Genomic DNA, 27,634 nt, shown 5'->3' on the forward strand with positions numbered 1-27,634 from the left:
ACCTCCTCGATCTTCAAGCCAGCTTCGCCCCCCCCCCCCCACACACACACTCCTCCCAGCACCCCCTTCTGCACCCCCCCCGCTCCCCGTGACAAGCAGGCTGCTACTCTGAAGAAATTGACGGATTATTGGTAAGTGCGCGGGAGGCAGGCTGCAGCTGCTGCGTGCGTGTGTGCTTCACAGGGATGGCATGTGCGTGTTCGCGAATTGCTGCGGTTGCCGCCGCAGCAGCTGCCAAAGCTGGAGCACGCGACGAGTTAAGAGGAGGAAGGCGCTAATGAAGGTGTTGTGCATCGCCTAGACTTTGAGCCCTCACGAGCACTCTGGAAAGGAAGAAGACGGAGGGGAAAAAGAAAAACCAAGTGGACGACGCCACACTAACAAGTGGGAGCAAGAGCAGCAGGGAGGAAAGGGCGAAAAGGCTTTTCAGACTGACCACTGACCAACGGCTATAAAGTGATCAAGGAATACACAGAGGAGGAGGGGGAGCTTCTCTTTTTGCCACCCCACTGGCTGTCAACCTTTCCATCATAATTACAGCAAAGAAAAGGCAAAGAGAACACTGGAAAGGACTGTGGAATTTTCATTCAACCTTCACTACCACCCCCCTCCCACCTCCGCTCTTTTTTTGTCCTTTCTGCCTTTGGTTTTGGCAAACACAAATTACAGTGCGCGCTTTGTGCGGTGTCTGTGTCATGGAGACTTGGGTAAGGTATCTAGAGGAAGAATCAACTGTCGGGTTCCAAGGACATGCACCAGAAGAGTAGCAGATAGCGAGAGGCAAGTGCGGAAGCACTGCTGCTTTGGGAGCCTGACTGGATTCATATTTACAATCTTTTGCCCCCCCCCCCCCATTTTATAATCAACAAGGAAAGGGAGGGGGCGGAAAAAACACTCACAAAGGGCCTTCTACCTTTCTGTTTGGATGTATGGATTTACAAAAGGGATGATTTTTGTTAAGCTCTTTGGCAGTTGATAACCATTTTGAAAGCCAATATAAAGAGGCGCGCTTTGCTGCTTTTGGAATATATATATATATATAGATATATATATATATCTATATATATACACACCTGTTCTGAAACCCACAGCTCTGATTGCAAAAAGGAGGAAAGCTATATTATCTCAGTTCAAGGACCTGTATAATAACTTGAGGTAGGTGTTGAGTGTTTCAACCCCTCTTTGCATTAATTTGTAACACCCTACCCTCCCTTCTGTTTATTAACAGGGTGGTCGGGTTGCATCATTTATGACAATGTCCTCATACATACGTTTCAGTAACATCAGCCTTTTCCATCCAGCCTGCTTCTACCCCTGAGCACAGTTCATGGAAACAAAAAAAACACTGCTAACTGAGGATAGATAAAATCCTCTTGGCCCGTAGTTTGTACCCAATTTATCCTTTGTCCTCTTCAGGTCCTTTAACCTCTGGTTTGACTAGCACTACTATCAACCCACTACCTACTTTCTCTGTCCCCAAAGAAACCCACACCATCCCCAAACATCCCCCATCCTCCCCCAGATGATGCTGAATTATGAACGTGCCACATCATGAGTCTCCTGGGGCGGGTAGCTGTGCATTCGTGCCAGGAAAGCCGCCCTGCTCTGTGTAGTCTTCCTGATGGTGCGAGTGTGGAGCAGCGCCTCCTTGGCCTTGGCGGGGGCGGCAATGTCTCAGGACCCCAGGGCTGTCCACCACAGTGCTCTTGCAGTAATCAGCAGGGGAAGGTGGTGTGCACCCGGCGTGGCCTCACCCGTGTGCCCCCTGGCATTCCTGCCAATACGCGACACCTCAATCTAATGGAAAACGCCATTGAGGCAGTGCAGGCTGACTCATTCCGCCACCTGCACCACCTTGAGTGCGCCAGCTCGGGCGAAATGCCATACGACAGATTGAGGGTGGGCGCGTTTAATGGACTCACCAGTCTCAACACACTGGAGCTATTTGACACAGGCTGACAGTTGTGCCCAGCGGGGCATTTGAGTAACCTGTCTAAACTAAGAGAACTATGGCTGAGGAACAACCCCATTGAGAGCATTCCTTCCTACGCCTTCAACCGAGTGCCCTCCCTCATGCGACTGGACCTTGGAGAGTTAAAGAACTGGAGTACATCTCAGAAGGAGCTTTTGAGGGCCTACAAAACCTCAAGTACCTCAACCTTGGCATGTGCACATAAGGGGTGACTTGCCAAATCTGAGTCCACTCAAGGGTCTGGAGGATCTGGAGATCTCAGAAATCACTTTCCAGTCATAAAACCAGGCTCCTTTAAAGGAATGCGCTCACTTAAGAAACTATGGATAATGAACTCGCAGATCACAGTGATAGAACGCGATGCCTTTGATGAACTATCGTCATTAGTGGAACTTAATCTCGCCCATAACAATCTGAGCGCTGTGCCACACAATTGTTCTCTCCGCTCAGGTACCTGGTGGAGCTCCATCTCCACCATAATCCTGGAACTGTGGCTGTGAGGCTGTATGGTTAGCAAGTTGGCTAAGGGACTACATCCCCACTAATTCAACATGCTGTGGACGCTGCCATTCACCTGCCAGTATGAGAGGTCGACAGCTGGTTGAGGTGGAACGAGGTGAGGGAGCTGCAGTCCAATGTTCTGCCCCCTTCATTGCTGATGCTCCAAGAGACTTCAACATTTCAGCTGAGCGAGTGGCCGAGCTTCGTTGTCATACAGCTCCAATGTCTTCAGTGCGCTGGCTCCTACCCAATGGAACTATCCTGACACATGCCTCCAGTCACCCAAGAAATCGGTCCTTAATGATGGTACTCTTAATTTCTCCAATGTCCTTGCAGCTGATACAGGCACTTACACATGCATGGTGTCTAATGCTGCTGGGAACTCCAACGCCTCAGCCTACCTCAATGTGAGTGCAGCTGAACTCAATACATCAATTTGAGCTACTTCACCACAGTGACAGTGGAGGTTTTGGGGCCAACTACAGAGATGCCCAAACTGAAAACAACCACAACTACAGCTGCTGCTGGACTGGGCTCGCAGGAGGAGGGCTTGGCCTTGGGACAACTACCACCACTGCATCTCCCTCAGTCTTTCAGCCAGTCTTCATCTCGACACCAACAGTCTTGCTGCAAAGTACAGAATAGCCCACCGGGTGTATCCAGACCATCTATGGTACCAGGAGTCCAAGGTGCCACTGGTAAACCAGGTAAATCTGGCCCTAGCCTGGATGAAGTGATGAAGACCACCAAGATCATAATTGGCTGCTTTGTGGCAGTGACACTGTTGGCTGCTATCATGCTTATTGCCTTCTACAAATTGAGAAAGCGCCACCAGCAAAGAAGTACAGTGGCAGCTGCCCGCACTGTGGAGATCATCCAGGTGGATGAGGAGGACCTTCCGCCCCCAGCATCTGCAGCTCAACAGACGGCTCTCACATTGCCTGAAATCCGGGAACATAACAGTATCACAAGCTAGACTTTATCAGCCATAAGACTGACTACAGCTTTCACAAACCCAAGGCAGAATACAAACCCCAGCCTGATTTCACGCTTCATAAACCGAAGGCCCGAGTACACCACATATAAGCCAAATATGGACTTCAGTGGCCACAAATCCATTCCAGATTACATCAGTCACAAGTCCACACCAGATTTTAGCCTTCACAGACCAAAGCCCGACTACAGCCCATTAGACAGAACTATACAATACACAAATCTAAAGGAGAATACAGCCCATACAAATCAGACTTCGGTACTCACCCAAAAACTAAAACAGAATACAGTCCTTTCAAAACAGATTACAGCACACATCCCAGACAGAAGAGTGACTTTAGCCCATTCAAACGAGACTACAGCACCCAACCAAAGTCTAAACATGACTACAGCCCATTAAAATCAGACTATAATACACAGCATAAACTAAACCTGAATATAGTCCCTTCAAGACAACTTTAGCACTCAGCCAAGACCTAAAGCTGACTACAGTCCATTTAAGCATGACTACAGCACTCAGCCCAAACTCAAAACAGACTTCAGTGCCGACAGATCTAAGACCCCCAAGGACCCTTATGCCCCAGATTACAGCGCCTTCAAGACTGACTTCAGTCCCAACACTCAAAGATCCAAAATGGATTTCAGCCCCCAAAAAGTGGACTACAGTCCCCATAAGGCAGACTACAGCACTATGAAACCCAAATACAACACCTATAAACCCAGTGGTCATGGGGCTAAGTGGACAGACAACAATGTTGGGAACTCTTTGCCTCGAACCATGCCCAGCACCATCACAGCAATGGCTGAACCCTATGTCATAAAACTCACACCAAGGAGAGGTACAGGAGACTCAGATTTAAAAGGAGACCCCCCCCCCCCCCAAAAAGGCCATCCTTCCCCAACAATACCCTCTCACTTGACCCATTATCTCTCGACCCTTCTTCATAAAATCATGCAATGAGAATGCACAATGAAAAAAAGGAGAGGATCTACTTTTTTGTATAGACTGCAACTTAAAAATGGGACTGATTATTTCTGTTGTACAGGCTTATAAATAAATATATTATATATGGACAAATGAAAACTACCATGGGCTGGGTGATAGAGAAACATATTAAAAAAAAAGAGAGAAAGAAATTCAGACTATTTTCTAACTTGTAACTTCTATTTAAAACAATGAGTTGTTTAAGATGCTGTGTTGGCTTTGACAAGAAGAGAGTGTTTAAAAACAAAAAAAACAGGGGGCATTCTGTGTGATTTTTACACCATGCGACAGAGAATGCCAGTGACAGGAAAAAAAAAATATTTATACAGAGAAGACTTTCTTTAACATAAACGGGGGGAAAAACAAAAAAAAAAGAACAAAAAAAAAGGTCAGTGTTGATCTTTACAGGTTTATCTTGTAAAAGCACCAAGAATTTGTACTGTGCCAAATGGTACAAATGCAATAAAAAGGATTTTTGGAAGAAAAAAAAAGAATGTAATAGAGAGAGATGTTTTTCCCTTTTCTCCTAGCGTACCACTGTAACGATCAGCCAAACGCTTTAGACACTGCAGCAAGAACGCTGCAGCTATATTTTAACCCACTGTGTGCTGAGCAGCTCAGGAAGGATGAATCACAGTGCAGAACTCTGTGCTGCTTTTGTTGTTTTGGGTTGTTTTTTTTATTTTTTATTTAAAAGCTCTCGCAACTTGCCGTGATTTTTTATACAGATATATATATCTTACAGCTAAGATGCATGAGATAGTTCAGGGCTCATAGTGGAATATTAGTGAGTCACGGCACTGCAAAGGTGTGGCTGATCCAAAGTCTGGCTTTCACGTGCAAGTTCTAAAGTTCCATGGATGTTAAATGGCTTTTAGAAATGGTGTAGTAGACATGGAGGTGCAACGTTCCACGTGTTCCATTTCCTGCCTTCATATACAGAATACAGTTTCAGGTTTTGGGGGGGAAGGTGGGAGAAGAATCTTTTTCACCTTTTATTGCACCGCCAGCTGTTTTGCTTTCATCCAGCAGTGTGGGAGCTTTTTTATGGTGACAAATGCATTTGGGCTTCGGCATGAACTGTGCATTTTTCATCTCTGATAAAAATCACCCCCTCAGTCACAGAACAGCCTCGCAGGTTTCTGCCCTAAAAAAAGAAAAGAAAGAACAAGAAGGGAGCGTATAATGACGTCGGTGGGAATGTTGAGGAAAAGGTGAGCAGGCCTGTTGAAGACTGGGTTATGTGAGGGACAGCTGCTCATTTATTTAAATGAAAGCAGGAAGAGGGAGATGGTGTGAAAACCCTGAGAGCACACTGCAGTAAAGGACGCGTTTGTTGAGAACAAGGCTATGTGGGTGAGAGGATACTACGTACAAAATCACAACACGGGACTAAACTGAAAGCTGAGTGATTCATCGCCGGCGCAGCCCTACACAAATAAGCTCTTTGTATTAACGCGTGTAAAGCCAGAGAACGCTAAAATAAACCCCACGAGCACAGATCAGTTCTTCTAAAGATGTATAACTGCAGCAGGGGCCGGAAAAGATTTGGCCTCGTGGTCTAGTTTAACGAGTGCAACGTGTTTCGGTTGTGCAGAAGCAGTTTGTGACACGAGCCAGTGGTTTGGACACGATGGGAGCAGAAGACGGCACTCTTCATTCTGTCTGTGCAACTTATTGCTACTTTTTTCTTATCATCCATTACATCCTGCAAAAATATATGCAGGATTAACACTCATTAAAAAAAGTCATTTTCATATCATCGAGTGAGACGGGAAAGATATGATGATCATAAGTAGCCACGAGTCAAAAATTATAATCATTATCTAAATGAAATCAGGGAATGATAAGCATACCGTATAAAAAGAAAATCCCAGCCTTCAGAGTGTTAATGTTTCGTCCAGACGGGACAAACACGATGGACTGTGTGTGACCTTAAGGGCTCTTCTGACGTGGCCCGATTGTGCAGACAGGAAGTGACGAAGAGAAGGTTCTACTGTATTCTCAGGCTGTGCACTCGTGTGTTTTCACGACTGCAGGTGTCTCGTCACGGTGACGAAACGAGCTCAGCCACCAGCTGCGATCTTACGAGGGTACAAAAAATAATAATAATAACTACTGCAGAGTGCACGGGGTCACCCCCACTGGTCGAGTGTGCAAAGAAAAAAGCGATGGCGGCTGCATTTAAACACTGAGCAAAAGTATAAATCCAACACACGTATTAGTATTTGCACGTGCTTCCAATATTCCGCGTTGAACTGACCGTTTGTCGGCATGCTGACTCACAGTTCGTGCATAATTGTTTTTGACAGCACGGCTGTGCAAAATGCAGGCAGAGGTTCCCCAAGTGTCTGAAGTGAAGCGTGCGTGCGAGAGAGAGAGAGAGGTGCACGCAAACAGAATGGTATATCGGCGTGTTGTAAACTGGCAGAGGGGGAAAAAAAAAAAAAAACAGTGGTTGTTGAATTGTGAACAGCTGTATGAACAGATGTAAGCGCTGTGTTAAGCATTAAGCTGCGTTAGGGCGCGCTGACTTAAGCTTTGCTGCATTGGATTGCACTTGACAGCTAAAACTACACGCCGCTGTTGAACGGCGAGGTCCGCTGGGATGTGCGGTCACACGGCTAGCCGTGATGTGCTATAAACCGCTCTGTCATAATTGTTCAACATGGCTATGGGGTGATCAATCAGCCAATCAGCTGGGCAGCTACTGAGATTATCATCTCTGAGGAAACGCTCTTTCCCTCCATCCTGTGCATCATAGACGCCCCCCCCACACCACCCCCAATCTGTGTGCTCATTAGCATCACGAAGCAGTCGAAGGAGGAAGCAGGGCAAGATGCACCTATTTACAGATCACAGAGTTTGTGAAGAGAGGGACAAAAGAGGAAAGAAGAGAGAGGGAGATGGTGTGAGGAGCAGGAAAGAGCTGAAGAAGGGGTTCTGGGGAACTAAACTGATCATATGTAAATGCCAGAAGAAGTGAGGATAAGAGGGTGAATACAGCAGGAAAAAAAAGAAGTACGAATTAATGAGCACAAAAGATGCAAAGTGATTCAAATTGAAGGAAAATAGACTCAAACACACCAACGGAGGGAAAAGCAAGCGAGGAGAGAGTGAAAGGAGCGTGCGGAGCAAACGCGATGCAAGAGTGCCAGCTACAGATGGAACGGGGGATATATAGCCGGGGCCGCCAGGGCTCCCGCGTGACTGGTGGACGGCGAGGAAAGCAGCGCAGGAGGCGCGGCGGGTGGCGACAGTGCTACTGCTGCTGGTGGTGAGGGATTAACGGTGCCGTTACCATGGCAAAGCGCGGCAGATAAGAAGTGCTGATACAAGTAATGAAATGGACGACTGGGGGCACTTGGAGGGGGGGTCTATAAGAGAATATGAAGGCAGAGAGAAGAGAAGGGATCAGGAGGTTGGTACAAATGGAGCGGCAGAGGAGAAGAACAGGAACAGGGCAGCTGTGCACGTGCTGGTGTGTGTGTGGTGTGTGTGTGTTGTGTGTGTGTGTGTGTGTGTGTGTTGTTTAAGGACTCAAGAGGTCACAAGAACAAGTCTTTAAGTCAGCAGCAAAAGTAAAAGAATGAGCAAACCGTTACAACCTTAAATACAGAGCTCATTCACAACTTATAAGGCGACACAGGACGTCTGAAACCTTATTTCGATGGAACCCCCCAACCCCAATCAGTTTTTTCATCAACTGCAGCAACAATAATTAACATCGGGACACATTTCAGATTTTCCCCCCAATCGTGGTGTGTGACAACGGATCAGAAATGTATCTTTTAGCAATCAAGCCTCAGCGATCAGGTCACCTTTGCACGTGTCTTTTGTGAGAAATCCCCTTTTTCCACAATGTGCTGAAAAGACTGTTTAAAAAAAAAAAACAAAAAAAAACTAAAGATCTTGAAGCATGTTTTCTTGGTGTTAACATTGTATAGTGGAGTCGTTAATACGTTCTTGCATTTTACAGTTATTACATATACAGCTGATGATATTATGAGCAGGTAAAGTATATGATTATGGAGTCAGTGAGTGAATCTTAAAATCTCCACGATCAACTTTGTAGAAACAAAAAAGATTTTGGGACATGTCACGTTTAACATAATGTACATACAGACAGGCCTATCACACAGCTTCAAAGCCTAGTTGCTAAGTCCAAGGTCTTTGAGGGCATTAAGCCCCGGTCACACGGCCACTAACAAAGGACACCGAAGCCGAAACGAAACAAGAAATCTGGACTTATGTAGCTGGCGCTTCATCAGAATTTTAAAATATCAAAAAATATGAACGAATCCCAACGACAACCTCAATTCCTCCGTATTTCATTTTGCTTTCTGTCTTGACGGTTCCTCATTGTTTTGCGTAGTTCCCATAATATCGGCGTTCCATTTGCCTGTCGTCCGACTTCGTCCAACCTCCCAAGTCCGACGTCTTGTACGAACGCTGACGATATCTGAACGGATCAATAACTAAAGCTCAGACAAGCCGAACATAACATCCTTGTAACGCTGATGACTCCTCCATGTTTGGGACAAAAAGGGACGTTTTCATACAGAAATAATAGCAGCAAGAATTTTTTTATAAACTACTGCAACTATTTAGGCACGTTCCAGCCCTTTGTGGTTGGCCTGTGTATGCACACACGTTGTCATGACGACCAGACCCCGCACCTGCAGGTGCTGCACATGAGGACAGGCCTGGCTGCACTCTGTCTCATCCCGGCGTCAGTCACACCATCGTCAATGTTTTGTTTTGATTTAAAGTGTCGAGGTTGATGTTCGTTTCGTTTTTGTTCCGTTAGTTCGGTTTTGTTACGTTCCTTTTTGTACTCTTCATTCACAGGCTTTTCGGGATTGGGTAAAGTGCAGGATCATTCGTCTACCTTTTCTCTGTGATTTTGTCACTTTTCCCCCTTCGTTCAGCTATCGTCGTGTGCCGCTTTAAACGCCACTGTTGCTCATATGTTATGGGGCCTTGTTCCTTCCTGTTTCATCCTGAATAGGAAATCGGGGCACGTTTTGAAGAATCATAGTAACTTCTTGCACTATCTTTGTCAATCTTGAACAAATTTTGTATCCGTAGTAGTTACAGCCATCATCTGCACCAGTTTTGAAATCGTTGCTAGTGTGTGGTAACTTCCGGGTGCTCGTAGTCTTAACAGCTTCAATCATGTTCGAACATCTTTAAAGGGGTATTGCTAGTGAGTACAGCTTGAAACTTGTTTGATCTTACTCCATCGGGTAAAAATTTGAAAGCAGACGTAGTGTTGGTGCGGTTCTAGTCAAGGGTGCACCTCTTTACTTTCATTTTCAGGCGGGGTTGCCAGGTCTGCACTTCACAAGCCACCCTGTTAGGAGGCAAGCCAGAGTAAGCCATTTCATCCAGTTTTTGCACTTTTTTTGGATTGTGGGTGATCATAAAAAAACAGCACCCTGTGGAATAGAGGTGTTAGCTAGTTTGGCTAATAGCAAACAAGTGTCATGTTTGCCATTACTAGCTTAAGAGAGTTTGCAACACATTTTTTAATTATACCCATCTTATTTATATTTTTCCTAATTTTGGTTTTGGTTTGTTTTTTGGTTTGGTGTATTGGTGTATTTTTACATTCAGTTAGGGTTTTTAGAATTGGGGGGGGGACTCGCAAGGCAAGATTCACGCAAAAATATTGCAAAGAAACTAGCCAGTACCAACTTCTAAGGCCAAACAGGGTGAATAAACACCTTGCTGGCCATATTTCTACAGATGTTGTAGCACTAACATACCGTTACTTATAACGTAGATAAGTGTTATTTTGATGCTATGTATGAGCATATGTAAGATTTTTTCTTAACTCCTCCGGCGGCTGCCCTACATACCTTCTCTTAACTTCTCCCGTTCTCTTGGGGTCACTGAGCAGATCTAGTATGGATCCCAAGGATTTATTGCAAACTGAACATCCAAAAGGTGAGTACAGCACTCAGGAGGCTTGATCGCTAATACTGTTTTAGTAAGAACAGGGTAATAAAAATGTGACAGTTAAGCAACCAACAAATCTGGAATCCCTTAAACCTCAGTGCCATTCACGTAGATTTAACTTTCTGATATAGCGGTATGTGTGCAGGAAGGCCCGCTTACCTTTCCTCTCTGACAGACATTTTTGGGCTGTAGTACGTTTTATTAGTACAAACTTTGTTCCAAATGCCTTTCATGTTTATTCCCTAGTACAGTCACTCATGACATCCACACGAGCTTTCGGGCTTAATTACAATGTTTTATCCTTTCAAATTTGGATTTGGCATTTGTTGAATTGAGACAGGTAGAATGAAAGAATAATAATTGAGTAGCTGTCTTATTTTAATTAATTTGTGACTCAAATGCACTATGCAAAGTAGCCCCATGGGAATTGTTTTAATTCAGCTTTCCTGAAGAGAGAAAAAAAAAAAAAAAAGTATTTTTGGCATGAATATTTCTTGAAATATACATCACTAGTGGATGTGAATGTGTGAGGCTTTGTGCGTAAGCGTGTGCCAGCGTGCTAGTGGAGCAGACAGGAGGCTATTCTGAGCAGGCCTGGGAGCGTGCTGCATCGTGAGACAAGTGAGTCAGGGCCCAGGACGCTGGTCGGTGTGAATGTCAAACGGAGGTGACTGGAAGGGACGAGCCGATGATCATTATTACAACAAGGCGAAATAGAGGTGGTTTCATGAAAAACGCAAAGCTATGCCACCTTTAACGCTCAGGTTTCGCTGCCCTCAGACAGACTGAGCAAAAAGAACACACAGATGATGCACCGTTAGCTGCGGCCATGTGAAAAATCAATGCTAAAAGCTGCATTCTGGTGACCGGCTGGTGGTGTGATTTGTTGTTACTGAGGTCAACGCGGGCTGTAGACAAATTTTTATCACAGTGTACTGACTGGCTCGGAGCCCAGTGCCGCCGAGGTTCCTCATGGAACAGGTGCATTCCAGCAGACTTTATAAATGCTGGGATTTTACTGCAGAAAATGAGACTGAGTGGCAGGTGACTGCATGTGATTGCTTTTTTTTTTCGGCACAATGGAGAGGGCCCACTCAAGTGTGTCACTCCTTGTGAGGGTTATTGCCCTTTCGGCCGGTGAAAAACATCCACGTCTTCTTAGCAGACACGCTGAAGCCCTGTTTGTGATCCTGTCGGGTAGCTGCAACCAAGGTGTGTGCATGCACGTGCACATGTGTACACAGTAAATTTTGCTGAGTAAAATATACTCTGCCAGGATAACTCTATAATCAGCTCTACCGTCTTGTCAAGTCAAGTGTTTCTACTCCAATAAGAGTTGATTTAGCACCGTGATAGCGTTCATTTAGCACCGTGATAGCGTTCATTTAGCACCGTGATAGCGTTCATTTAGCACCGTGATAGCGTTCATTTAACACTGATTGCGTTGATTTAGCACTGTGATTGCGTTGATTTAGCACTGTGATTGCGTTGATTTAGCACTGTGACAGCGTTGATTTAGCACTGTGATAGAGTTGATTTAACTCTATTTGGGCTGGGACCAAATGTTATCCCAGCAGAGTAAATTTTACTCTATAAAATTTACTGTGTATGTACTAAATCGCTGTCCAAAGATACACAAACAAGCCTGCATGCGTGCACGCACAGAGTAAGAAATTAAGCCGGCGGCCATTAATTTCACTGCATTTCTTGAGATTTACAGCCTGGAGAGAACAATCATCATCACATGCACGGCGTTCAAGAACGGGCTTCATTCACTCACTTGTAAACACGCAAAGACAAACACACCCACGGGCCCGCACTTGAAACGTTTTTACGCCCATTTGTCACTCCAGGCGGTGTTAAAACGCATGTGCGTGTGTGTTATTTATGACTGTATACAGCTGAAAAACCTCTGAAAACTATCTGGCTGAATTCTGTACTTTGTACCACGTAATTACAGATCCTGCTGACATTTACTGAGATGTTTATGTTTGGTGTATATGAGATTACACCTTACAGGTGTAAATATCAAGCTCCCCTAAATGTCCAAACTGTAGCAAAACTAGTTTACAAAATAGTTTACAGTGGTTTACTCCACATTCCCCCTGCAAACATGTTGTAGGCAAAAATCAAGAAAGTCCAAAATGTGCATGTAGAAATGGTGTAATCAGGAAGGGCAACTCCGAGTGCAATGCCTTACGAGTTGCAAACTGTGATTCATTTACCAAAATACAATGTGCCATGTGGCCTCATCATTCTTTCAATTTTGTCCAAAACTGAACTACTATATCTGTGATGAGCACAGAACCCTTCCACCATGTTTTATCCATAATGGCTGCAAACTCTTGAGTTAAGTAATCAGACCCAGAGTCAAAGATCATGCAACATAAAGACAGGTGAGATATGATCTCAATGTCTAATATTAAATATCGGTGCTTCATTAACCACTTTATAAAACAGAACCACTATAAAAAGGTACTACATACAGTCCAGTATACAAGGATTGACCCAAATTTGAGCTCCGGACTTTACCAGTTTTAAAATCTTACATCCCCCCTCTCAAAATCAACTCACTTTGTTCTTGAATGATGCAAAATAGTTGATCCTACTTGGGTCAAACAGTTATTTTTTCCACAAAGACCAAAACAACAGGGCAGCGCAGTCTCGTTTGAACCCCTCGGTGATATCGCGGGATTTGACCACATCTAGGGACAGCCGGCACAAACACGGCAGAGAATCCCCGGGTGAAGTGTGGGAGTTTCAGCACAAACCATTCAGCCCTGCTCAGTAAACTTAAAGCATAGTCGCTGTCACCTAGTGGACCTGCTGTTTAAAATGGTTTCCGCTGAAACCCCCATAACCCCCCATCCTCCGAATGGTTTGTGCCGACACTCCCGCACTCCACCCAGGGATTAGTCTCTTCCCACAAACAGCGTCACTTCTGGAAAATGGTGTGTACTGTTTTGTTTTCGGCCGCAATCACCAAAGCAGTCACGAAAAGTGCAATTTTATTTTTTCCGGTTCCCAGTGGAGAAGGGAAGAAGAGGCAAATGGGAGAAGTCATTAGCCTACACAGCTAGCCACAGCAGCTGCACAACCGCATTGACACGTTTGAGCTCCGGGTCATAAACAAATTGTAACATGTGCACTTTCCCACCGCATTGTCACTTTTCTTTACATTTTCACTTTGTTGCGTGTAATTTTACCCAAAAACTCAAAGAAAGTGCTGTGTTTCTGTCCCTGGAAACAGAAATTACATCATATGCGTCATATTTTGCCTCCTTTAGCGCCCGCCCTCAAATACCAATATACCAATACCGCCGGAATGGGCTACAGTGTACGGGTATAAGAAACAGCATTTAATACAAGCAGAAGAGGTGTGCACGGCTCAGAAAGTGTCCTGATATTTCACTTTTTCTCAGGTTAGAAAAAGTAGAACTGCATACAGTAGTGTTCAGAATAATAGGCTATGTGACTAAAAAGATTAATCCAGGTTTTGAGTATATTTCTTATTGTTACATGGAAACAAGGTACCAGTAGATTCAGTAGATTCTCACAAATCCAACAAGACCAAGCATTCATGATATGCACACTCTTAAGGCTATGAAATTGGGCTATTAGTTTTAAAAAAAGCAGAAAAGGGGGTGTCACAATAATAGTAATGTGGCATTCAGTCAGTGAGTTCATCAATTTTGTGGAACAAACAGGTGTGAATCAGGTGTCCCCTATTTAAGGATGAAGCCAGCACCTGTTAAACATGCTTTTCTCTTTTGAAAGCCTGAGGAAAATGGGATGTTCAAGACATTGTTCAGAAGAACAGCGTAGTTTGATTAAAAAGTTGATTGAAGAGGGCAAAACTTATACACAGGTGCAAAAAATTATAGGCTGTTCATCTACAATGATCTTCAATGCTTTAAAATGGACAAAAAACCCAGAGACGCATGGAAGAAAACGGAAAACAACCATCAAAATGGAGAGAAGAATAACCAGAATGGCAAGGCTCACCCACTGATCAGCTCCAGTTTGAACATAATAGTTTTGAGTTTGTAGCGTCAACAGCAGATGTTACTATTATTGTGAACACCAACTTTTCTACTTTTTTTGTGTGTGTTTAACTGTGTGTACAGCCGGTGCCAGCAGTGATTTTTTAGAGATCAAACTAATCAATAGCCAACGTCTCTTTGCAGTGGGTCAAGTTGCACCTCACCATCTTTGAGGGAAGAAAGTTGCTCTCTGCTCCCTGGGATTATTATCATTAGCCGAAACCTTTTGGAAGTTCCTAGGAAAATGCACGATCACTTAGGTGACAATACAGTTTGAACGCCACGATAGCTGAAACGGAATTGGAGTGAGACGCCGCGCATGCACCCATTCCAGCTCCATGTTTTATTCGATCCTAAACTGTCCTCTGTAATTCTTGGTTAAACTGGAGATCTGTGAAATTATTTTCTTTCATGCACATCTTCACACGGTGTGCTTACCAGAGTGCGAAGTTTCACTGAAATCCATAAACTGCTTTAGGAGTGAAGTCAATATCATAAAAATCGATCAATTAAACACTAAAGTCCAATCGGCTCTCCCTGAAGACGTCACACGGGAATTATTTTCCTTCATGCACATTTCATATGATGTGTTAAAATGACCTGAAATTCACAAACCAGTTTACGATGAGGAATGATTTGATCCAATGCAATCCACTATAATTCGTTAATTACTGTAGACATTCATTTTCTTTGATAATTTAGAATAAGCCAAAAGTGGACCACTGCTTACCTTCAGAAACAAACATAGGGACCTTCTATTTATGTTTTTTTTGTTGTTGTTTTTTTTTGGCTATTTTACTCCAGGACATTGGACACTGCCTTGGCTCAGCATGTTTTCACCACTGGGGGGCAGCACCACATACAGTAGCAGGAAAGTGCAGTGTAGAAGAAGTTCCAGAACTAGATGCCCAGCTCTTTTTAGCACAGGATAAGGTGAGTAAAAATAAACCGAAACAAATCTAAATTGATTTTAGAATAGATGCATTGATATGGCCACATGACTCAATTTAAATGTACTATGATTACTATGAATTGGTCAATGACTCGATTTTAGCTTTAGAAATCAGTTGAATGAAGCTTGTATCACTGTTACTCCTGCATCTTCAAACTTTCAGAGTAGTTTGAAGATCGCAGAAGTAACAGTGATACAAGCTTCATTCATTCAATTTCTGAAGCCATAATCGCAGTCGTCGACATAGTACATTTAAATAGAGTCAGGTGGCCAGTATCGAAAGTATCTCCTTTAAAATTAATTTTAGAGTCGTTTCGGTTTATTCTTACTCACCTATAAACTACACCCCCATTTTTGTTTGCAAGGGATATAATACTTATGAGCAAATCTGATACAAGAACAGTGGAAGAACATTAAATAGTTTGCCTCCCTTTTTTCCTTTACATTCTGACTTTAAATAAATCTGCTGGAACAATGATATGAGTAACAGGAGATGAGCTGGATTGCCGATAAGTGCAGTGAAGTGTTGTGTACATTTGTGGAAGTGTGGAGCCCATTTAGAGAGTTAGATGTGAGAATTTAACAAGCTGTTTACTCCAGATTGGCTACAGAAAAAACAGGTCAAAGCCTTCTGAGAAAGCAAAAAATACCCTTAAAATGGTTGATGAGCAAGAATAAGATACCCGTTGCAGAAGTCTGTTGAGGTTTAAAAAAAAAACAAAAAAAAAAAAAAAACACAGGACTGTCAGGAGGATACCTACATTTTGTGATGTCATAAGGTGGGCTCTTTGAACAATCTAGTAAAGTAAAAGGACACTAAAAGGGAAAGGTTCTTCCCTGAACATCTCTACATAAAAGTTCACAAAATCCCTTTAGTATTTGAGATACTTATAAATAAAAGGTATTGACAGGAGGATCATATAATGTCTGCTCCTCTGTTGGCTGGCAGAAATAATAGGTTTCCGACTGGTGCATAAGAATTTTTGGACACCATTAGAGGTGAAACAGGAGTGTATCATCGGCATAAGGTGAGAGCAACCTTCTCAACTAGCTTGATAAGTGAATATCTGCTCACTAAGAAAATAATTAGCCAGGAAGTTACATACTCTTATTGGACCACAGTTTGTATTTTTTATTTTTGTCCCTCAAAGACTCGACTGATCTGGACACATTTGGACAAGGATGCTCAAGTCAGTTATTGAAGTCGCAGTCAAAGAATTTTAAACTGACTGATGAGGCAGAAAAAGTGCACAGTTACTACCCTAACAGAGTTTAAGTACCTCGAGAAGTGGGTTGATGAAAATGTGTCTAAGCTCACAGTACGAGTAATAAGCAGACGTGGAGATATTATAATGACAGTAGGTGAAAATGTGCAAGGTGGGGGAAGAAGGGTAGTGCAGGATGAGGAGACTCGGGGTAGACGAGACTTGGCAAACGTTCCCCCTCCCACTCTGCTGGCAGCAGAGGCATAGACTGTTTGTGTGCAGCAGTACATCCATCCATTAGCATTGTTCCAGGAAAAATAACTGCGTGCATGTGTGTGTGTGTGTACACATGCATGTCTGGGTGTCAATTCTCAGCCAAAAGTGGGAAACAATTTGAGGTGGCAGACGAGCAGTATGCAGTAGTGACACGAAATTTGTGTGTCAGTAAGCATTTGTCTCTCTCCGGGTGTGTCAGACTTTAGTGTTAAATGTCAAAGCAGTAACACCAGATGCCAGCTGAAGAACTATTTGAACACAATTCCCCACAACTACAACTCCCATGACACTTAAGGACAGTTTTTCCCTTTTTTTTTTTTAACTTCTGTGTTCCTGCATGCATGTTGCTTCTGGCTGATGCGGAGGATTTTTGACCTGCTGATCAACCTCGCGTCACTTCTGGAATGAGTTAGAAGAAGCCGTCTGGTTTAATTTATTGCTTTGCTGCTGTTGAACCGCCACAAAATACCTGAGCAGACAGAGGTGTTCGATGTTTACGTTAATGCCTTTATAGAAACGCAGATGAACATTCAACATCGAGAAAACTCAGCCGCTTTTCTTTACGATATACACTCACCGGCCACTTTATTAGGTACACCTTGCCAGTACTGGGTTGAACCCCCTTTTGCCTTCAGAACTGCCTTAATTCTTCATGACAGTTTCAACAAGGTCTTGGAATCATTCCACAGAGATATTGGCCCATACTGACATAATGGCATCACCCAGTGAACCAGTCTGCCCGTTCTCCTCCCGTTCTCTCCCATCAACAAGGATTTTCAGTCACACAACTGCTGCTCACTGGATCTAGTCTCTTTTTCAGACCATTCTCTGTAAACCCTAGAGATGGTTGTGCCTGAAACTTCCAGTAGATTAGCAGATTCTGGAATACTTGGACCAGCCCGTTTGGCAACAACAACCACGAACATGCCACAATCAAAGTCACTTAAATCCCCTTCCCCATTCTGATGCTCCGTTTGAACTTCAGCAAGTCTTCTTCACCACATCTAGACGCCTAAATGCATGGAGCTGCTGCCATGTGATTGGCTGATTAGCTATTTGTATTAAGCAATTTAACAGGTGTACCTAATAAAGTGGCCAGTGGGTGTATTATCCTACTGCCAGGCTCACAGGTTTGAAATCCGTTTCTATGCCAGTCATATACCAGAGGTTTCAGGTATCACATTTAAAGTTTCATAAGACTGGTTGATACTACTTGTAGAAGGGACAATAGTAATGTTTGACAAGGATTAAGGCAAATTAATACGTTGTGATTTAATGATACAATGAGCTGAGTGGAGTTTAACCTTTCAAGTTTATCCAAAGAACAGAAAGCAGACATGACTTTGCATCAGTGATTATCAGGGACCATAAGTCTATCTTCAACCAGTTCCTCAAATGAGCCATTCTGAATATGTCCTGTACATCAGGATTAAAGCAAAGCTTTGACCTTGGCTTGTGATCTTGATTTTTATCCAATTTTTCTCCAATAAATTACTCTGTCCTTGGTTGACCCTCATTCACTCCGTTTAGTTTGATCGAAATTGGACATAAAGGGCAGGAGGAAAACAAGAACATGACCCGTAATGAAAGCCAGACCTACAAAACATTCATCACTATGTCGTCACATTTCAGATCATTCTCATCTATCTGTGAATATGCTCACTGGGAGAGAGGATCAGCTGGCCTCCACAGCATTTTAAAAATCTGCAGTGTCCTCACCAGCCTTTCTTGGAACTTCTCTTGCAAACACATCTCTGCCCATTCTGAGAGACTCAGTCGGCAAAGGAGTTTAAGAAACTACACCTCTTCTCACACACACACAACACACACAGGACACACCTCTCTATGGCTTGTCACCCGTTTCTGCCATTAGCTTTATCTGCCTGAATTCTAAGTTCAGCATTCCAATCCCCATTGTTTTTTTTTAAAGTCTTACTACGCTTGTTCTTCTCTTCATAAACCCTCCACCCCTCCCCCAACTCTGCACCGGGAGAAATAGTCAAAAGAGGGAAGCTGGGGTAAGAGATGCTGATTGTGACACAGCCGTGAGATAGTGCTCTCTCGCTGGTAAGGATATAAAGCAAGGGACACAGAGAAGATGTAGAGGGAAGGAAGATGCGGCGATGGGGGATGAGGGTGCGGAATGAGGACATTATGCGGAGTAAGCTGGCACAGGATATGCTTCAAATCTTTTTTTTTTTGCCTTGATTCGGTTGATTATTTATTCAGATCTTCAGGCTTAATCCTCTTCGCTGCAAATGAGACAAATCAGGTGCAACACACGACAGGGGGAGCTTATCAAATCAAACAATTTATTCTATATAGCGCCAAATCACAACAAACAGTTGCCCCAGGCGCTTATATATAAGGCAAGGCCATACAATAATTACGTGAAAAAACCCCAACGGTCAAAACGACCCCCGTGAGCAAGCACTTGGCAACAGTGGGAAGGAAACAAACTCCTTTTAACAGGAAGAAACCTCCAGCAGAACCAGGCTCAGGGAGGGGCAGTCTTCTGCTGGGACTGGTTGGGGCTGAGGGAGAGAACCATGAAAGACATGCTGTGGAGGGGAGCAGAGATCATCACTAATGATTAAATGCAGAGTGGTGCATACAGAACAAAAAGAGAAAAACACTCAGTGCATCATGGGAACCCCCCAGCAGTCTAAGTCTATAGCAGCATAACTAAGGGGTGGTTCAGGGCCACCTGATCCAGCCCTAACTATAAGCTTTAGCAAAAGGAAAGTTTTAAGCCTAATCTTAAAAGTAGAGAGGGTGTCTCTGTCTCCCTGATCCGAATTGGGAGCTGGTTCCACAGGAGAGGAGCCCTGAAGCTGAAGGCTCTGCCTCCCATTTCTACTCTTACAAACCCTAGGAACTACAAGTAAGCCTGCAGTCTGAGAGCGAAGCGCTCTATTGGGGTGATATGGTACTATGAGGTCCCTAAGATAAGATGGGACCTGATTATTCAAAAGAAGAATTTTAAATTCTATTCTAGAATTAACAGGAAGCCAATGAAGAGAGGCCAATATGGGTGAGATATGCTCTCTCCTTCTAGTCCCCGTTAGTACTCTAGCTGCAGCATTTTGAATTAACTGAAGGCTTTTCAGGGAACTTTTAGGACAACCTGATAATAATGAATTACAATAGTCCAGCCTAGAGGAAATAAATGCATGAATTAGTTTTTCAGCATCACTCTGAGACAAGACCTTTCTAATTTTAGAGATATTGCGCAAATGCAAAAAAGCAGTCCTACATATTTGTTTAATATGCGCATTGAATGACATATCCTGATCAAAAATGACTCCAAGATTTCTCACAGTATTACTAGAGGTCAGGGTAATGCCATCAGAGTAAGGATCTGGTTAGACACCATGTTTCTAAGATTTGTGGGGCCAAGTACAATAACTTCAGTTTTATCTGAGTTTAAAAGCAGGAAATTAGAGGTCATCCATGTCTTTATGTCTGTAAGACAATCCTGCAGTTTAGCTAATTGGTGTGTGTCCTCTGGCTTCATGGATAGATAAAGCTGGGTATCATCTGCGTAACAATGAAAATTTAAGCAATGCCGTCTAATAATACTGCCTAAGGGAAACATGTATAAAGTGAATAAAATTGGTCCTAGCACAGAACCTTGTGGAACTCCATAATTAACCTTAGTCTGTGAAGAAGATTCCCCATTTACATGAACAAATCTATTAGATAAATATGATTCAAACCACCGCAGCACAGTGCCTTTAATACCTATGGCATGCTCTAATCTCTAATAAAATTTTATGGTCAACAGTATCAAAAGCAGCACTGAGGTCTAACAGAACAAGCACAGAGATGAGTCCACTGTCTGAGGCCATAAGAAGATCATTTGTAACCTTCACTAATGCTGTTTATGTACTATGATGCATGTTATGAAAGCAGACAAAAAAAAAAATAAAAAAAAAGGTGACTAGGGAGGAAGAAAAGGACAAGACGGGAGAAAATGGCAGAACAAAATAGGTGTGTCCCGCAAGACGTCAAGGTGTCGCATTATGGATGCAGTGGGAGTGAAGGAAACCGATGCACTGCAAAAACTGATATCAAATGGAAGCGCCAAAACTTGCAGTTCCTTCATCAGTCATTTGAGGCTGCCTCCAAAAGAGAGTCACTTCACATAGAAGCCCATGTTAAAATGCCTAATATTACTACTACAGCGTTAGCCTTGTACAAAACAAAAAGTTGGTCTCTTTAGCTAAGTTCCCTTTTCATGACAATGCTACATGAGTTTTTTTTTATAACTAATCAGTTTTATGATATTTTAAAGCATAAAGTTATGAATATTTAGCGGGTGTGGTCACCAGAGGCTGCTAGCTGCTGTGGCCTCAGCTGTTCTTTGAGCATTCCATGACAAATATCTGAGAAAACAGTTTGTTTTGTGGGTTACTGTACAAAACAGAATATCTAAGAACTCTGTGCAGCAGTATTTTCCTTGATTTAAAGTGATGCACTGATGGCGCAACGGTTTTTGAGGCAATATACTGGACATACTTTAAATACCCTCACCCAAGCAAAGAGTTACAAAATGCACCACTGAGTTTACAAGAATCTGCATTAAACAAACACCCAAACCAAAGCTAGCCTGTTAGCCTTAGCATGGCTGAGAAACGCAGCTTGTCGGGGGGCATGTTTGGGCTTCATTTGTCCCACTAAGCTCATGCTAGTCGAAATCTGAGCTTCAAATCCTCGCTTCAGAAAACCTACGTGTGACATCATGCAGGGTTTGTCCAGTACAAACAAACAGTCTGAGAAAAGGTGTAGAGAGACACACTGAACTGTTAACACTGTGGTGACGGCACTCCGCACAATTGTGGGGTGTATGTCGACCAGCAACTGTCATGTTGTCAAGGCAACCAGTAGCTTCTCTGGAAGGATTTTAACCGACGTGCAAAGACAACAGATTATTAAAAGCTGGATCCCGACTACACTGTAAAGAATCAGTACAATGGATGTGTGCTTGACTGTGCATGAAGTGTGACAGTCAAGTGTTAAAACTGTCAATATGCTACACTGTCGTGTCACTCGGCAGAATAGGATCAATCTCACAATCAATAAATCATATCGGTTTAAAGCCATTTCCCTCGGGCTACCCATCATAGCCTCAACAGACATATGGTGGAAAGTCATCAGATACCCAATGATTCACACTTCTGTAGACTTATCTAGGTCAAACAAAACAAGAGTGTTAGCAATGAGCTGTGCTGAAAACATGAGTGGATTCATCCTTCAGCAGAATATCATTTATTCCAAGGCATTGGAAAAGCCTCAGCATGTACACAATAAAAATCCATTGAGTGAATAGTTAAAGGAGATAATCCCCCTCCAGTTGTTAGCACGATAACTCAAAAACAACAAATGTTACCATATTATAACTCACAAATTAAATGGGCATGTAACGATGAGTAACGGAATCAAATCTGGTGAACTTTGATGCATCAGACTGAACCATAAACTATCGTCGTTTTGCTCATATAATATCCCAAGGATGCGTCTGCCACCTGCTGGGTGGTAAGTGGATGATGGATTGGGAGAAGGTGGGGTTGTCAGACTATTTACACACAGAAATGTATTAATTAAGCAAGAAAACTTGCACGATTTCATGTAAAATTCATGGTCACCACCCTACACAAACTGCAGAAAGCATTTTCTATGAACTAAACTAAAGCAGATTGTGTACTTGACCCTTTTTTTTGTGCTTTCCACTTTTAGATGGAACAGCTCACCCCTTTGTGATGACACAAAGCTATTGATGCACGCAACATGTGCTATTCTTCACATTCCAAACTTAACATTTCAGTTATTCTTTTCTTTTTACAGGATGTGATTATTCAAAGGGGGAAAACAATAAAACTGTGCACCATTAGAATAACTGCTACGAAGGCAAAAACAAGCACCAAGAATGGGAATAATAATAAGACTGGAAAGGACATTTGTATTGGCAAAGCCACTGGCCAACTGCCTGAAGAGTTCACAGTGGGACCAAAATTCAATATTTAGTTTGGCCGTTTTCTCATGAAGAGAAAGTGGCCAGAAAGGGTAAAAGCAAATAAAAATACTGCAGACTTCAGATTCTAGGTACAGTAATAACTTCAGAAACATTTGACACACAGTAGGAGCCATATCCCGCTACTCCTACCGCTGACAGCTTCCCAAGAATTTTACCAAAATACTGCATAGTAAGTCTTGGACAAAAGAGATGGAGGGTAGAGAGTAGCTGCAGTTTACATCAGTATGGAAAGTACTGCAATATCTTTTACGTAGTAAAAAAAATAAATAAAATAAAATAATGCAGAGAGGATTTGGCAGCTTCTCTCTGCAGTTTGTCCACCGCTCGTGGAAAGCGGCTACCAGAATGGGCGATAAAGCTGCAAGTCCCTCACGCACAAACACGCAACCGCAAGGTCGCCCTGTAATGAGTTGGGGCGATAAAGAGGTGAACAGGTTCCATCCGTCCTCTCGTCGCTGTCTCTCTCTCCTGCGGTCCATCTATCTCCGTCAGTCACGGTGTAAATGTGTTTATGTCGGCCGGTCTCTTCACCTTCAGGCTATAATTCAGGATCCTAAAGAAACAAAACTGCAGCCGACTGTGATGCTGACACAAACACGCAGAGGAGGTCTTCATTCCAGAAACCAATGGCAAACTAACACATGAACAATACGTGTGGCAGCAGTGTGTTTCCAAGAGTTTCAAGGTCAAATGTCAAATTAGAAATGTGCATCATCAAGTGGTGATTTTGAGAAACATTTGCTTTTGTGCCTGCGCTACCATCCAAGGCATTTGGGCTCACTTCCAAACTTAGTGTGGCCATGCAGTTTTGCCTTACGACTGCCCTTAAGTGGTTTGTTCTGGCAAGTGTCAAGGTCATTGGGTCAAGAATCATGTTTTTGGTTTGTCTGTCTGTTTCTCCCAGGTTCTCTGGCACATTTCCATCAAACTTGATATGTGGGTGACAGCCATCCCCAGAAATTCCCATGCAGAGATTGTTTTGCCAAGGGTCAAACTCATTAGGTTCCAAGGTTAAAAACATGATTTTTCACTTTCACATACGTAAGTTCTGGGCGTTAACTGTACTGAAGGCCAATCATTCAAAGTTCAATATTTAGGTTTTTCCACTCCAAAGTACACCAAATCTTGCACATATGTAGGATTAAGTTCCAGAATTGCCCAGCAAGGTCAAATTTGCCAAGGGTCAATAAGTGGGGGCAAGGTCAAGTCTGCCTGTTTGTTGGCTGTCAATGAAAGCTGGACATAAAATTGCAATAATAATAATAATTTGGGCAAACAAGGTCCAGAAATTAGATTTTCCACCTGATTTGGACAAAATGTGACACATAAGGTGAATTCCAGATTTGCTTTGGCAAGGTCAGCCAGAGGTTAATGATTTAGGTAAAGGTCAAGGTCACTGGGGTCAAATAACAGGCTGTCATAGCAGTTACAGTCTCCATGCCCATGGATATTATTACAGAATATTTAATTTAGAAAGTTGAAGTATTGTTGCTGCTCTTCAACTTCACCCTGCAGGTCGCCGTCAGACTGACTGATGGATATAACGGAGCTCAGCAAACACGTGACAGAGTCGGCCGCATCTGATGATGTATCTTATTTAATCAGTTAATTATAATGACAATAAGAAATTACAATTTGTGAAATTTCTATTATATATTCAAATACGAGGACACTTTCATGTGGTTCCATTGTTGACAACATAACCATAAGCAAATATTGGCTCCGGCATGATGAATTACAGACGACTGGGGTGGGACTGTGTGCGTGCAGTGAGGATGTGGATGTAGGTCATCCTTCTGCGCTGATGGTTTGTTTAACTACACCATGCGGTGGGAAGAATGACCTCAGAGGCAGTTCAAAGTCTCCAAAGTCGGCGCATCTCGCTGACCAGGACGCCGTATCGTGCATTATTCAGCAGCTTTCTCACGTTGTTTTTATGTGTGGGCGAAGCAAAACAAGTCGAGAAGAGACACAAAAAACAGACGCATGTAGATAAAAAGAGCCAAAATGAACAGCGTAATGGGAAGTGGCGTGGAGCAAGAGAGGACGAAAGAGACATAGTGGAAGACTGAGACGCAGTACTTGTGTAAACGACCTCATGCCAAAATAATTCAAGCATGATCGGAAATCAATGCCGGAGTGTGGAAGCTGAGAGGAAATCCGCCGCCGTCCCGCAGCTCTGAAAAGCAAAATAACAGCCATAAAAGAAGCTCAAAAGCATGAAGCATTGTGTCTGCCTGCATGTGCGAGAAGAATTAATTGATCAGTTAGCACCAATCACACAAACACACACACAAAAAGGCATTTAATACTTCACCCGTTTGCGACAGCGTGAACATTTATGCTTGGTGCTCCTGACTGAGAAAGCAGGATAATTTTATTAGCGTTCAATTAAAATTCCCACTAAAAACAGAAGAGCGTCCCTGTCCACGGCACCCTGCTGGTCAAGACAGGCGACCCATTTTAACCAGGATAACGCGGGGTGCCGACACAATGATGAATTACAGACGACTGGGGTGGGACTGTGTGCGTGCAGTGAGGATGTGGATGTAGGTCATCCTTCTGCGCTGATGGTTTGTTTAACTACACCATGCGGTGGGAAGAATGACCTCAGAGGCAGTTCAAAGTCTCCAAAGTCGGCGCATCTCGCTGACCAGGACGCCGTATCGTGCATTATTCAGCAGCTTTCTCACGTTGTTTTTATGTGTGGGCGAAGCAAAACAAGTCGAGAAGAGACACAAAAAACAGACGCATGTAGATAAAAAGAGCCAAAATGAACAGCGTAATGGGAAGTGGCGTGGAGCAAGAGAGGACGAAAGAGACATAGTGGAAGACTGAGACGCAGTACTTGTGTAAACGACCTCATGCCAAAATAATTCAAGCATGATCGGAAATCAATGCCGGAGTGTGGAAGCTGAGAGGAAATCCGCCGCCGTCCCGCAGCTCTGAAAAGCAAATAACAGCCATAAAAGAAGCTCAAAAGCATGAAGCATTGTGTCTGCCTGCATGTGCGAGAAGAATTAATTGATCAGTTAGCACCAATCACACAAACACACACACAAAAAGGCATTTAATACTTCACCCGTTTGCGACAGCGTGAACATTTATGCTTGGTGCTCCTGACTGAGAAAGCAGGATAATTTTATTAGCGTTCAATTAAAATTCCCACTAAAAACAGAAGAGCGTCCCTGTCCACGGCACCCTGCTGGTCAAGACAGGCGACCCATTTTAACCAGGATAACGCGGGGTGCCGACACACGCAGCTCTGGGTGCAGAGGGAGGTAAGCGCCGCTGTGTGCTTTATTTTACTGCGTTAACTCAGCGACTATGGATGAAATGACTCCTGGAGGAACAAAAGTCATAAAAAAAAAAACCTCAAGGCAAATTTTCTGCCTCAAGGATTTGTTTCATCTGTGGACTTATTGGACACTGTAGTGCTGGGATGATATTTACTAACGCACCAATCCGTAAAACCTTTTCCAAAAGCAGTCTGCCGGCACGTTTAGCGTGTTGAAAATTACAGTGGCTGAAGAAAGTGCAGCCTTAAGCTTGTGTTCCTGTATTACTTTAAGGATCTGTCAGGATTTCTGCGTGTAATCCAGAATGTCAAATAGGCAGTCGGCAGTGTCGCAGATCAAGCCTTTCCTCTTGGTTGGCGGCGGTTTGGCACAACTTTCATGCCGGATACCTTTTCTGACGCAATTCCAGATGTACAAAGAGAACGCAGAATGATCAACCTTGAGCCAAGTACTTTTTCTCTGGGAGGGAAGTGCGCTGGTGTTACAATATGCTAGGATACAGCAAAAGGAGGTTGTGCGTCATCAGTAGCTAGCAGCGCAACTAGCCAAGTGTTAAAGTCACCTGCGAAAGCTATAGTCCATGAGCCAGCCATCAATTTTGACCTAAACTGTACCACTTAAAGGGACGAAACGACACTTAGAATCCAGCCTCAGTGTATCATGGCCTACACAAAAATGTATGATAGCCATCCCAGGGTGGTAGCTGCAGCCACAAAGGGGTCAATGAAGAATTACAGAGAGGTCAAACTTTAAAAATGCTCCAATCATGTTGGAAACTATATCACATTACTTGTCTGATCATAACAATTCCAAAAAGGTATAGTTTGGACTATCTGTGATGGAATGTTCTGGAGTTATGGGGTCAAAACAGCAAAAATGGTGACAAAGGTCAAGTTCAGTTTGTACAGGGGTCAAAAGTTAAAGTTGCACCAATTTCAGTAAAACATGATGCAAATTATTGGTTGAAATAAAAGGATTAATAAATGGAATAGTTTTGACTGTGTTGAATGGTTGGTCTCCAAACTAAAGGTCAAACAAGGTCAACATCCATTGGATTCTATGACATGTGACATATGTTACCCTGTAACATGATAACTAAGCATGACAGATGGTGCAAACTATTCCTTATTAGAACCCTATTAACCCAAACAATAATTTGCATCATTTTTTACTGAAATTGGAGCAACTTTAACTTTTGACCCCTGTACAAACTGAAACTGACCTTTGTCACCATTTTTGCTGTTTTTACCCCATAACTCCAGAACATTCCATCATAGATAGTACAAACTATATCTTTTTGGAATCATTATGATAGACAAGCAATGATGTATAGTTTTCAACATGATTGAACCATTTTTTAAAGTTTGACCTCTATGTAATTCTTCACTGACCCCTACCTGGCAACAG

The 27,634-nt window shown here is 43.2% G+C and overlaps 1 protein-coding gene, 2 long non-coding RNA genes and 1 pseudogene across 4 annotated transcripts in view; 2 read left to right on the forward strand and 2 right to left on the reverse strand.

Annotated features, from left to right (window-relative positions):
- The window catches only part of snd1 (staphylococcal nuclease and tudor domain containing 1), a 311,160-nt gene that overhangs the window by 177,023 nt on the left and 106,503 nt on the right, over positions 1–27,634 (reverse strand). The window lies entirely within an intron of this gene.
- On the reverse strand, positions 480–26,115 carry LOC117503721. Of its 2 annotated transcripts, none has more exons than XR_004558647.1 (3): positions 26,105–26,115; positions 12,374–12,378; positions 480–597 (listed from the first exon to the last, which is right to left on the reverse strand). It is a non-coding gene; the product is annotated as an uncharacterized LOC117503721 (long non-coding RNA). The 2 variants fall into 2 exon arrangements; XR_004558646.1 differs by lacking the exon at positions 12,374–12,378 and adding an exon at positions 18,276–18,281.
- Positions 1,380–26,843, forward strand: LOC117503714 (annotated as a pseudogene).
- Positions 5,495–26,475, forward strand: LOC117503722. Its single transcript, XR_004558648.1, has 3 exons — positions 5,495–5,569; positions 8,884–8,889; positions 26,461–26,475. It is a non-coding gene; the product is annotated as an uncharacterized LOC117503722 (long non-coding RNA).

Source organism: Thalassophryne amazonica, chromosome 22, assembly GCF_902500255.1.
Source record: "Thalassophryne amazonica chromosome 22, fThaAma1.1, whole genome shotgun sequence".
NCBI lineage: Eukaryota > Metazoa > Chordata > Actinopteri > Batrachoidiformes > Batrachoididae > Thalassophryne > Thalassophryne amazonica.